The sequence below is a fragment of the Lissotriton helveticus genome, chromosome 3_2 (genome assembly GCF_964261635.1).
Source record: "Lissotriton helveticus chromosome 3_2, aLisHel1.1, whole genome shotgun sequence".
NCBI lineage: Eukaryota > Metazoa > Chordata > Amphibia > Caudata > Salamandridae > Lissotriton > Lissotriton helveticus.
The window spans coordinates 483,865,660-483,878,301 of record NC_136062.1 but is presented as its reverse complement, the minus strand read 5'-3'; the positions used below and the strand labels follow the sequence as shown (position 1 = coordinate 483,878,301).

The window sequence follows — 12,642 nt, the reverse complement described above, 5'->3', positions numbered from 1 at the left end:
GTTCACGGTTAGTTGTGAGCTGATCATGGTTAGTTGTGAGCTGTGCCTGGTTAGTTGTGAGCTGTGCCTGGTTAGTTGTGAGCTGTGCAAGGTTAGTTGTGAGCTGTTCATGGTTAGTTGTGAGCTGTGCATGGTTAGTTGTGAGCTGTGCATGGTTAGTTGTGAGCTGTGCACGTGTGAGCTGTGCATGGTTAGTTGTGAGCTGTGCAAGGTTATTTGCGAGCTGTGAATGGTTAGTTGTGAGCTGTTCATGGTTAGTTGTGAGCTGTGCATGGTTAGTTGTGAACTGTGCATGGTTAGTTGTGAGCTGTTCACGGTTAGTTGTGAGCTGTGCATGGTTAGTTGTGAGCTGTGCATGGTTAGTTGTGAACTGTGCATGGTTAGTTGTGAGCTGTTCACGGTTAGTTGTGAGCTGTGCAAGGTTATTTGCGAGCTGTGCATGGTTAGTTGTGAGCTGTTCATGGTTAGTTGTGAGCTGTGCATGGTTAGTTGTGAACTGTGCATGGTTAGTTGTGAGCTGTTCACGGTTAGTTGTGAGCTGTGCATGGTTAGTTGTGAGCTGTGCATGGTTAGTTGTGAACTGTGCATGGTTAGTTGTGAGCTGTTCACGGTTAGTTGTGAGCTGTTCATGGTTATTTGCGAGCTGGGCAAGGTTAGTTGTGAGCTGTTCATGGTTAGTTGTGAGCTGTGCAAGGTTAGTTGTGAGCTGTGCATGGTTAGTTGTGAGCTGTTCATGGTTAGTTGTGAGCTGTGCGTGGGTAGTTCTGAGCTGTGCAAGGTTAGTTGTGAGCTGTTCATGGTTAGTTGTGAGCTGTGCACGTTGTGAGCTGTGCATGGTTATTTGCAAGCTGTGTATGGTTAGTTGTGAGCTGTGCAAGGTTAGTTGTGAGCTGTGCAAGGTTAGTTGTGAACTGTGCATGGTTAGTTGTGAGCTGTTCATGGTTAGTTGTGAGCTGTGCAAGGTTAGTTGTGAGCTGTGCATGGTTAGTTGTGAGCTGTTCATGGTTAGTTGTGAGCTGTGCAAGGTTATTTGCGAGCTGTGCATGGTTAGTTGTGAGCTGTTCATGGTTAGTTGTGAGCTGTGCATGGTTAGTTGTGAACTGTGCATGGTTAGTTGTGAGCTGTTCACGGTTAGTTGTGAGCTGTGCATGGTTAGTTGTGAGCTGTGCATGGTTAGTTGTGAACTGTGCATGGTTAGTTGTGAGCTGTTCACGGTTAGTTGTGAGCTGTTCATGGTTAGTTGTGAGCTGTGCATGGTTAGTTGTGAGCTGTGCATGGTTAGTTGTGAGCTGTGCAAGGTTAGTTGTGAGCTGTGCATGGTTAGTTGTGAGCTGTTCATGGTTAGTTGTGAGCTGTGCATGGTTAGTTCTGAGCTGTGCATGGCTAGTTGTGAGCTGTGCATGGTTAGTTGTGAGCTGTGCATGGTTAGTTGTGAGCTGTTCATGGTTAGTTGTGAGCTGTGCATGGTTAGTTGTGAGCTGTTCATGGTTAGTTGTGAGCTGTTCATGGTTAGTTGTGAGCTGTGCATGGTTAGTTGTGAGCTGTTCATGGTTAGTTGTGAGCTGTGCATGGTTAGTTGTGAGCTGTGCATGGTTAGTTGTGAGCTGTGCATGGTTAGTTGTGAACTGTTCACGGTTAGTTGTGAGCTGATCATGGTTAGTTGTGAGCTGTGCCTGGTTAGTTGTTAGCTGTGCCTGGTTAGTTGTGAGCTGTGCAAGGTTAGTTGTGAGCTGTTCATGGTTAGTTGTGAGCTGTGCATGGTTAGTTGTGAGCTGTGCATGGTTAGTTGTGAGCTGTGCACTTGTGAGCTGTGCATGGTTAGTTGTGAGCTGTGCAAGGTTATTTGCGAGCTGTGAATGGTTAGTTGTGAGCTGTTCATGGTTAGTTGTGAGCTGTGCATGGTTAGTTGTGAACTGTGCATGGTTAGTTGTGAGCTGTTCACGGTTAGTTGTGAGCTGTGCATGGTTAGTTGTGAGCTGTGCATGGTTAGTTGTGAACTGTGCATGGTTAGTTGTGAGCTGTTCACGGTTAGTTGTGAGCTGTGCAAGGTTATTTGCGAGCTGTGCATGGTTAGTTGTGAGCTGTTCATGGTTAGTTGTGAGCTGTGCATGGTTAGTTGTGAACTGTGCATGGTTAGTTGTGAGCTGTTCACGGTTAGTTGTGAGCTGTGCATGGTTAGTTGTGAGCTGTGCATGGTTAGTTGTGAACTGTGCATGGTTAGTTGTGAGCTGTTCACGGTTAGTTGTGAGCTGTTCATGGTTATTTGCGAGCTGGGCAAGGTTAGTTGTGAGCTGTTCATGGTTAGTTGTGAGCTGTGCAAGGTTAGTTGTGAGCTGTGCATGGTTAGTTGTGAGCTGTTCATGGTTAGTTGTGAGCTGTGCGTGGGTAGTTCTGAGCTGTGCAAGGTTAGTTGTGAGCTGTTCATGGTTAGTTGTGAGCTGTGCACGTTGTGAGCTGTGCATGGTTATTTGCAAGCTGTGTATGGTTAGTTGTGAGCTGTGCAAGGTTAGTTGTGAGCTGTGCAAGGTTAGTTGTGAGCTGTGCATGGTTAGTTGTGAGCTGTTCATGGTTAGTTGTGAGCTGTGCAAGGTTAGTTGTGAGCTGTGCATGGTTAGTTGTGAGCTGTTCATGGTTAGTTGTGAGCTGTGCAAGGTTATTTGCGAGCTGTGCATGGTTAGTTGTGAGCTGTTCATGGTTAGTTGTGAGCTGTGCATGGTTAGTTGTGAACTGTGCATGGTTAGTTGTGAGCTGTTCACGGTTAGTTGTGAGCTGTGCATGGTTAGTTGTGAGCTGTGCATGGTTAGTTGTGAACTGTGCATGGTTAGTTGTGAGCTGTTCACGGTTAGTTGTGAGCTGTTCATGGTTAGTTGTGAGCTGTGCATGGTTAGTTGTGAGCTGTGCATGGTTAGTTGTGAGCTGTGCAAGGTTAGTTGTGAGCTGTGCATGGTTAGTTGTGAGCTGTTCATGGTTAGTTGTGAGCTGTGCATGGTTAGTTCTGAGCTGTGCATGGCTAGTTGTGAGCTGTGCATGGTTAGTTGTGAGCTGTGCATGGTTAGTTGTGAGCTGTTCATGGTTAGTTGTGAGCTGTGCATGGTTAGTTGTGAGCTGTTCATGGTTAGTTGTGAGCTGTTCATGGTTAGTTGTGAGCTGTGCATGGTTAGTTGTGAGCTGTTCATGGTTAGTTGTGAGCTGTGCATGGTTAGTTGTGAGCTGTGCATGGTTAGTTGTGAGCTGTGCATGGTTAGTTGTGAACTGTTCACGGTTAGTTGTGAGCTGATCATGGTTAGTTGTGAGCTGTGCCTGGTTAGTTGTGAGCTGTGCCTGGTTAGTTGTGAGCTGTGCAAGGTTAGTTGTGAGCTGTTCATGGTTAGTTGTGAGCTGTGCATGGTTAGTTGTGAGCTGTGCATGGTTAGTTGTGAGCTGTGCACGTGTGAGCTGTGCATGGTTAGTTGTGAGCTGTGCAAGGTTATTTGCGAGCTGTGAATGGTTAGTTGTGAGCTGTTCATGGTTAGTTGTGAGCTGTGCATGGTTAGTTGTGAACTGTGCATGGTTAGTTGTGAGCTGTTCACGGTTAGTTGTGAGCTGTGCATGGTTAGTTGTGAGCTGTGCATGGTTAGTTGTGAACTGTGCATGGTTAGTTGTGAGCTGTTCACGGTTAGTTGTGAGCTGTGCAAGGTTATTTGCGAGCTGTGCATGGTTAGTTGTGAGCTGTTCATGGTTAGTTGTGAGCTGTGCATGGTTAGTTGTGAACTGTGCATGGTTAGTTGTGAGCTGTTCACGGTTAGTTGTGAGCTGTGCATGGTTAGTTGTGAGCTGTGCATGGTTAGTTGTGAACTGTGCATGGTTAGTTGTGAGCTGTTCACGGTTAGTTGTGAGCTGTTCATGGTTATTTGCGAGCTGGGCAAGATAGTTGTGAGCTGTTCATGGTTAGTTGTGAGCTGTGCAAGGTTAGTTGTGAGCTGTGCATGGTTAGTTGTGAGCTGTTCATGGTTAGTTGTGAGCTGTGCGTGGGTAGTTCTGAGCTGTGCAAGGTTAGTTGTGAGCTGTTCATGGTTAGTTGTGAGCTGTGCACGTTGTGAGCTGTGCATGGTTATTTGCAAGCTGTGTATGGTTAGTTGTGAGCTGTGCAAGGTTAGTTGTGAGCTGTGCAAGGTTAGTTGTGAGCTGTGCATGGTTAGTTGTGAGCTGTTCATGGTTAGTTGTGAGCTGTGCAAGGTTAGTTGTGAGCTGTGCATGGTTAGTTGTGAGCTGTTCATGGTTAGTTGTGAGCTGTGCAAGGTTATTTGCGAGCTGTGCATGGTTAGTTGTGAGCTGTTCATGGTTAGTTGTGAGCTGTGCATGGTTAGTTGTGAACTGTGCATGGTTAGTTGTGAGCTGTTCACGGTTAGTTGTGAGCTGTGCATGGTTAGTTGTGAGCTGTGCATGGTTAGTTGTGAACTGTGCATGGTTAGTTGTGAGCTGTTCACGGTTAGTTGTGAGCTGTTCATGGTTAGTTGTGAGCTGTGCATGGTTAGTTGTGAGCTGTGCATGGTTAGTTGTGAGCTGTGCAAGGTTAGTTGTGAGCTGTGCATGGTTAGTTGTGAGCTGTTCATGGTTAGTTGTGAGCTGTGCATGGTTAGTTCTGAGCTGTGCATGGCTAGTTGTGAGCTGTGCATGGTTAGTTGTGAGCTGTGCATGGTTAGTTGTGAGCTGTTCATGGTTAGTTGTGAGCTGTGCATGGTTAGTTGTGAGCTGTTCATGGTTAGTTGTGAGCTGTTCATGGTTAGTTGTGAGCTGTGCATGGTTAGTTGTGAGCTGTTCATGGTTAGTTGTGAGCTGTGCATGGTTAGTTGTGAGCTGTGCAAGGTTAGTTGTGAGCTGTGCATGGTTAGTTGTGAGCTGTGCATGGTTAGTTGTGAGCTGTGCATGGTTAGTTGTGAGCTGTGCAAGGTTAGTTGTGAGCTGTGCAAGGTTAGTTGTGAGCTGTTCAAGGTTAGTTGTGACCTGTGCAAGGCTAGTTGTGAGCTGTGCATGGTTAGTTGTGAGCTGTGCATGGTTAGTTGTGAGCTGTTCATGGTTAGTTGTGAGCTGTGCATGGTTAGTTGTGAGCTGTTCATGGTTAGTTGTGAGCTGTGCAAGGTTAGTTGTGAGCTGTTCATGGTTAGTTGTGAGCTGTGCATGGTTAGTTGTGAGCTGTTCATGGTTAGTTGTGAGCTGTGCAAGGTTAGTTGTGAGCTGTTCATGGTTAGTTGTGAGCTGTGCATGGTTAGTTGTGAGCTGTTCATGGTTAGTTGTGAGCTGTGCATGGTTAGTTGTGAGCTGTGCAAGGTTAGTTGTGAGCTGTGCATGGTTAGTTGTGAGCTGTGCACGTTGTGAGCTGTGCATGGTTAGTTGTGAGCTGTGCAAGGTTAGTTGTGAGCTGTGCAAGGTTAGTTGTGAGCTGTGCAAGGTTAGTTGTGAGCTGTTCAAGGTTAGTTGTGACCTGTGCAAGGTTAGTTGTGAGCTGTGCATGGTTAGTTGTGAGCTGTGCATGGTTAGTTGTGAGCTGTACAAGGTTAGTTGTGAGCCGTGCAAGGTTAGTTGTGAGCTGTGCATGGTTAGTTGTGAGCTCTGCACGTTGTGAGCTGTACAAGGTTAGTTGTGAGCTGTGCATGGTTAGTTGTGAGCTGTGCACGTTGTGAGCTGTACAAGGTTAGTTGTGAGCCGTGCAAGGTTAGTTGTGAGCTGTGCATGGTTAGTTGTGAGCTGTTCACGGTTAGTAGTGAGCTGCGCATGGGTAGCACTCCCCCTTCCCAACCCCAAACAATGAATCCCACAAGAACACAGAGCTGGCTGGTGCACAGCCTCCTGGTTGTATGGGTGGTAACACCAGCAACGCCCTCTCGGACATGGAAGGACACAACTGGTACAATTCTGGAACTCACAGAATAACCTCCTGCAGGTCTACTGTATTTCAAGAAGCGTGGAGGCAGCTCCAGGTATGCAGTCACAGAACAGCCAGAAGTAAATTATATCAATAATCTTTTATTCTTCTTCTTATAAAAATGGAACAGCCAATGCGTTTCGTTCCTATCGAAGGAACTTCGTCAAGTCTCCTCTCTCTCTGCTCTTTTTAGAAATAACACTTTGAAGTTATATATGTGAATATAAATGCATCTTTTACTATGACGGGTTTGTGTGTATTTTTATGTATCTATGTATGTTATGTTCTCTTTATATATAGAAAGATTATGTGTAATTGTTCTTCGCTAGTGCCATCTTAACGCTGTAAATTGTTGTTATATATGTATTGTTTGTGTTGTAAATATTGTACATATATACGTATATTTATATGTTGTTTTACGTTGTTTGCAGCCCTGACGAAGTTCCTTCGATAGGAACGAAACGCGTTGGCTGTTGTTCCATTTTTATAAGAAGAAGAATAAAAGAATATTGATATCATTTACTTCTGGCTGTTCTGTGACTGCATACCTGGAGCTGCCTCCACGCTTCTTGAAGTCTTTTCTCTGGAATTCCAGTGGGACCCAACCGCAGCAGGTCCCGGAGGCCTTATGCACGGAAACTGATATATATGGGACTTTAGGATTGAGGTGCTCAACTTGTAGTTGGCTGTTATAGTGTGTTTTTCAGGTCTATTGTATTTCCTAAGAGGGCTGCAGTTTCTGCTCCATAGCATGGGAGACAGACCGATCAGAAGGCTGCTCATCCTTCACATGATCATAAAGCTGTTTGTGCACAGACGGAGGAGAGCTTTACCACTCGCCCTGGTGGCACCCACAGCACCGCTGCACCTCGGAGAGCGTTTGTCTTCGTTTGGGAAGCCGTGTCTACGGTGCTGCATGCTTTCTTAACCGCATGCGTGCGGTGCAGATTTACCGTGGTGCGCTGAAGATTACGAAAACCCGAGCTCAGCTCGTCATGAGTGTACGAGAGGTGTACCTCATGAAGAGCTGAGCTCGTCATGAGCGTCGAAGGGGTTAAGGAGGTGACGTACGGTCCAGGGGGGTCTTTCCAACAGCTGACCCCACTCATCAACCGGCTGGATTCATGCTTCATAAGTTATTCCACGCAGGGAAGCCAGAAAATGTCTCAGGAGACACCAGGATTGGTACCAGTGTTGTCATTGTGCCTGTGATTGGTTCTTCTGTCCCACCTGGCCTCTAGTTGTATAGCGGTATTATATCCCTGTGTGGTTGTGCAGTTGTTGCTCTCTTCCTGGCTCCTGCTCTCCACTAGCCGTGGGCAATGAACTCCGCTTCACTAGTGGAGGCTTGTTAACCACGCATTACATTAAAAACATAGAATTCATGCAATAATTCCAACTACCACGTAGCAGAGTTATCTACTGCACACACACCCCTTTGATAAAACAACTTTATGTGCTAAAAAAAGGCATATAACCAATTCACAAAAGTGAACTCTGAAAAATAGCAGGCAATGAGAAAGGTGATGATTTTGGGGGTCTCCCCTAACCTAGGGGAGGGCAGGCAGATGCCTTGAACACAAAGAGCATATCATGCTGAACGATTCGGTGGTGGTCCCATCCTCCTAGGACCCCCTCCCTCTCACCCCCCAGCAAAGTTATGGGCAAAAATACAATGCCAAAGAAATGCCCAGCGAAGCATTATGGGGCGGGATTCTAGAGTGCCGTGAATATTTTAGTATTAGCTCTCTGCTGAGCTGGAGAGCCTGCCCCTTGAGGAATGTTTTGATATTGGATACTATAATATTCACTACACTGCACAGCATTGTGCATTACTGTGATGTTGTGTTGATTTCTTACCTGCTCCGGCCCTGCAACCCTCTTGGGGTTTGTGTCATGTTCCTGAATGCTTAAGTTGTGTTGTGTTGTGCAGTTTTGGTATTGTTGTCTTATCCACTCCCCCTTCCTATGGTCTACGGCCTCTTGTGCTTTGCTGTTGTATGCTTGTTGTCTTGCCCATTCTTGTTCTCACCTCTTCTGACCTCTCGCTTCTCTTGTTGTGATGTGTGTTGCCGCCAGAGGTCGGTGTGGGACCTGTGATGATGTGCGCAATGGAAGCAGGGTAAGTGGACGTGGAGGCGGAGTCAAAGGCGTGGCTAACTAATCTAAATATTCTAACTATTTTCTGTCTTTCACAATCAGACAACTACAAATATAATAAGAGGCAGATACAATGACAAATAAATGCAGGTTAATTTAAATAGTGGTACACTATGGTACATTGTGAAACCTCCATTAGTTAATGCCCTGCAGAGGTCTGGGTCTGTAACCAGAGGGCCACAGAGCTGAATCTGGCTGGTGCAGTGGAGAATAGTGGCTCGTGTATGTTTAGTGCTACGAGGAACCAGTCTGTGACAGAAAGCACTGGGAATATTAAACTTGCATTACCCACAATATAGGACAGGCTGATACAAAACTTGCAAAAAGGTTTAAGGTAAAATGCTTCCAAAGTATATATGTTATTAATACCCAGAATGCACACTGCAACTGTCCATTAAAAGCACAAACACCAAACGGAATAAATCGCGTGAAAGCATTTGTAGCCCCCCCTCCTCCGTACCTTATCCCATCAAGACGAACTTATACCAACTGAGATAGCAAAATGTATGTTGGTGTAATGAAAACTTGTTATGTCCAAGAAAAGTATGTATGTAACCATGTCACGTGAACTAATACCGACCAGAACTGTAAACATGATTGAATTATTGTCTTTAATAAAAAGAGTTTAATAGTTTAAATGAAAAAATGAAAGTCTGGTATGGTTAAAAAAAAAGCCGAAACACTTCAAAGCTCAGCTGGTAACTTCCTTGCAATAAAACTGTCAGGAAGTGTCAAGTGATTTCATCTATTAATGGCAATACCAGCTTCTAAGAACCCTGGCTTTACATCCGCATTTACGTTTCCATCAGACAAGCAGGCACCCTGGCAGGAAGGCTTGTCTAGCCGTCTGCCCCTCCCCCTGTTTCAAATCACACTTACACTTCTGCTGATATTTCAACTCTCAGAATTAACAGTTGGATGGTTCTCTTTTCTCAAAAAAAAGGGGAACTGTTTTACTTAAATTAGAGACGTATGGGCACGTCGTGCCCCGCAGAGCCCACCCACTTCGACCATTGGTTGCTGCAGCTGTGCTGTTATTGTTGTCTTACCTATTACTATTTTCGTGTTTTCTTGTCCCTTGTTTTATTAAGATATAGCTATGATGTATGTTGCAGTGTTGTTCTAATACCGGATCCTGCTAAACTCCCTCCTGCCCTCTCAGGTACATTACGTTATTGTGTATTGTAAGGTTGTTTTATGTGGTTATGTTCGCTGCTCGCCGCCCCCTGAGGTCTTGGGTCACTTGTTGTGTGCTGTTCTAGTTGTTGCCTTACCTACTCCTGTTCACCATCCTCCTGCACTCTTGAGTACATTATGTTGTGTTATTGTATGTTTTTTAGTGTTGTCTTTGCAGCTCTCTGCCCCCTGGTGTCTTTGATCCCTTGTGGTGTTATTATTGTGCCGGTGTTCACTTAACTGCTTGTGCTCCGTCCACCTACACTCTCGGGTACATTATGTTGAGTTATTGTATATTGTAACGTTGTTGTTTCGCTGCTCTCCATCCCTGGTGTCGTTGGTCCCTTGTGTTATTGTTGTTGTGCTGCTGTTATTGTTGTATTACCTGCTCCTGCACTGCGCCCCCTGGTGTCTTTGGTCCCTTGTTGTGTTATTGTTGTGCTGTACTTGTTGTTGTCTCACCTGCTCCTGGTGTCTTTGGTCCCTTGTTGTGTTATTGCTGTTGTTGTGCTGTAGTTGTTGTTTCACCTGCTCTTCACCCCCTGGTGTCTTTGGTCCCATGTTGTGCTGCTGTCGTGCCTTGTCTCTGCCCCCTGGTGTCTTTGCCAAGTTGTTATGTTATTGTCATGCTGTTGTACTGTAGTTGTTGTCTCACATGTCCTCCACCCCTGAAGAGTCTGGTCACTTGTGCGGTGTAGTGGTTGTCTTTACTGCTCTACGTCCCTCTGTGTCTTTGGTTCCTTGTTGTGTTATTGTTGTGCTGTATTTGTTGTTGTCTCACCTGTTCTTGATGTTTGCCCCTGGTGTCTTTGGTCCCTTCATGTGTTATTGCTGTGTTGTTGTGCTATAGTTGTTGTTTCACTTGCTCTCCACCCCCTGGTGTCTTAGGTCTCATGATGTCCTCTAGTTGTTGTTGTCTCACCTGCTCTTAATGTTTGTCCCAGGTGCCTTAGGTTCCTTTATTTTTGTTGCTGTCCTCTAGTTGTTGTTGTGGAGAAGTGTGGCTCAATGGTTAGAGCTGCAGACCCTGATGCAGTGGTCTAGCCCGGGACCAGGGTTCAATTCCCCGCCTCGGCGGGTCTCGGGCTCAAAATTCCACGGACCTGATAATTCTCGCCTCGGTGCCTATTCCAATCATGGGTCCCACTCTGCGACTGGGCAATAGCTTGCTTAATCTCCACAACGGCCCCCACAACGCTAAGGATGCCTGGCCTCCACCATGGGGGTGCCCAGGAGTGGACACCTCACAGGGAAAGCCAGGATGGGTTCCACAGCGGTATTCGTACAAGCGCCTTGAGACCCTTGCGGGTGAGTAGTGCGCTATACAAGTATCAATTTACATTTACATTTTACCTGCTTGTGCTCTGCACCCCCTGGTGCCTTTTTCCCTTGTTGTGTTATTTTTTTACTGCTGTTGTTGTTGCCTAACCTCAAACCTCGAGAAATCTACTCGCCCACTCACTATGGTGAGTCAGATTTTATCAAGTCGAGCTATTTGGCAATGGCACGCTGCAAAGAACACGTGTTTTGTTTATTCAGGAACTGATTGAGCAATAAAGATGCCTGTACATCTTGTTTTTATCTTGCCAGATGTGCTGTGCATTCAAAGACAGAGGTCAAATGCCAGGCCATGTCTTCTGAAAAATAACTGCTTATTTTATCTTGGAGACTTGTGTTTACTTTTCTTTTTTCTGACTGCAAAGTAGGCGGATTCTGTAAGGTGAGCCGGCTGACAACCGTGCTGGGCACACAACATTTAAAGAGCTGGTAAATGAACTCTACAAATGTTTCAAAATATATTTCAGTAGATCAGGAAGCACTTTTTTTGTAATTCTGAAGTTAGATGGAAACCAAGATTAATATGATCAAAACAAATCAGAATACTTACTTGGTGAGGTGCAACTGATAAATATTTGCTGAAACCATTATTGGTTGCTCCTCCGTAGCTTTATCAGTAAAACTGCATGTCAGTGGGAAAGGTTGTGGCCATTCAATGGAAAAGGAATCTGTCTGTAAAAGACAGTGCACTACCACATCATGCTTTACTAAAATATGTATTATACGTGAGAGTTTTTAAATATAGACTGAGAAGCATTGCTGGCCCGATGACAATGCTATTAGAGAACTAAGGGCCACATGTACGGTTTTAGCAGTGACGGCTCCTCAGCTAAGGCGGAGGAGCGTTGCCCCACTGCGCAAAAAGGAAAAAATAAAATGACAATAACTTATCTTTATTGTCATTTTATTTTTCCTATTGAATGCAGCCTGTGTGCAGTGTGGGGCGGGGCTATCCAGGGATGGAGTGGTTTGCACTCCCAAAGTGCGCATAAACTGCTAAACAGTTCATGCGCACTTAGCATGTTCCTACCAGGCTGCATTAAGCGGCCTTTACTCAGGAAGGTGCAGAGGCTCCATGTTCGAGTTTGAGCGTCAATCCACAGCGCTCAGACCAATCACACAACGCTGCATTGCAGCGTTGTGATCGGCACTGGGGAGCCTGTGGGCTGGGTGCTTCCTGCTGCCGGCCGGAGTGCATTTTCTGCATGATTGCCCCCACTTTTTGTTGAACTGCTGATGTACTTTGACTCAGTGTGCCCTGGGCTCCTGCCAATCAGGTACCCAGGGCCTATGTTCCTTCCCTGAAACTGCATTCTAAACAAAACCCAATTGGCATCTCTGGCCCTAGGTCAGCCCCTTGTAAACGGTACCACAGGTACTCAGGGCACTGTGACCAGAGAAGACGTCTAAGGGATGTAGCACTTATTGTGCCACCCTTAGAGGTCCTCTACCCTGACACACACTGCCTTTGCAGGCTGCGTGTTCTAGTGCAGAACAAAGTGAAGAGTCAACATGGCACACTTCCCTGTGTACCATGCCTACAACCCACTGCCCTGGCATAGGTCAGTCTCCCCTCTAGCTGGGTGCACTATACCAGTGGTGAGAGTACAGGTACAGGAGGCCTGTATCCCTACAGTCCATTCTTACACATTGAAAGTGCAGTGCTGCCATTAAGAGTATATGGTGCTGGGAGTTTGTCATTCCGAACTCCACACCACCATAATGGCTTTACTGAAAACTGGGAAGTTTGGTATCAAACTTCTCAGCCCATTAAACCCACACTGATGCCAGTATGGGAATATAAATGAAAATGACCCAACACAAGTGTCCAGGCTGAGTGGCTGTTCACCACCTGCCACCACCAGACATGTTTCTGGAGCCCTGGGTCGAGAGCCTGCTGCTCTCGGGGGTCTGAAACAATGCACATCCTGGGATGAGGTGTCAAGTCAACTCCCCCAGGACGGGCAGGGTCCAAGAACGGGAAAGCTTGACATGTTTGCCGCCTTTGAGAGCTTCTCCAGGCCTTTTGCTGCTTCCAGCAACTGGTCCACACCGGTTCTGATCCC

General features: G+C 46.1%; 1 protein-coding gene across 3 annotated transcripts in view; it reads right to left on the bottom strand.

Annotated features, from left to right (window-relative positions):
* The window catches only part of LOC144826372 (SPRY domain-containing SOCS box protein 3-like), a 104,931-nt gene that overhangs the window by 90,408 nt on the left and 1,881 nt on the right, over positions 1–12,642 (bottom strand). The gene's annotated exons all lie outside the window — the stretch shown is intronic.